We start from the raw sequence: 396 nt of genomic DNA on the forward strand, positions 1-396 counted from the left end.
GACGGCGCGGATGGCCGTCTGGCCCGGGGATGTGTGTGCAGGACCGTCTCGTCCTCACTTTGGGGCCAGCGGGGAGCAGAGATGCCCCATGAGGGTGGGATTCTCGGAAGCGCCGTGTCCTGGTGCAAAAGCCAGGAAAGGGGTTCTGCCCTCGAGGGCTGAAAGAGGTGGGGTGGGAGAGCGCTGTTTTCATCCATCACCAGGTTTGGATTTCGGAGTGGGAGAATGGGTTCCGCAGAGACGGTGGGAAAGAGAAGGGGATCTTTTGTTGTCCGCGCGGGGTCTGGGCTGGGCTCTGTGTGGAGTGTGTAAACTTGTAATAGCCCTGGCACCCGCGCTCCCTGCCACTTGGTGATAGCCCGGTTCCCGCGGCCGCTGGCACCAGAGGTTCCGGGC

At 62.9% G+C, this 396-nt stretch overlaps 1 protein-coding gene across 3 annotated transcripts in view; it reads left to right on the top strand.

Annotated features, from left to right (window-relative positions):
• Positions 1 to 396, top strand: part of SEMA6A (sema domain, transmembrane domain (TM), and cytoplasmic domain, (semaphorin) 6A) — a 129,689-nt gene that overhangs the window by 656 nt on the left and 128,637 nt on the right. The window lies entirely within an intron of this gene.

This window comes from Myotis brandtii, unplaced genomic scaffold, assembly GCF_000412655.1.
Source record: "Myotis brandtii unplaced genomic scaffold, ASM41265v1 scaffold1105, whole genome shotgun sequence".
In the NCBI taxonomy this organism is placed as follows: Eukaryota; Metazoa; Chordata; class Mammalia; order Chiroptera; family Vespertilionidae; genus Myotis; species Myotis brandtii.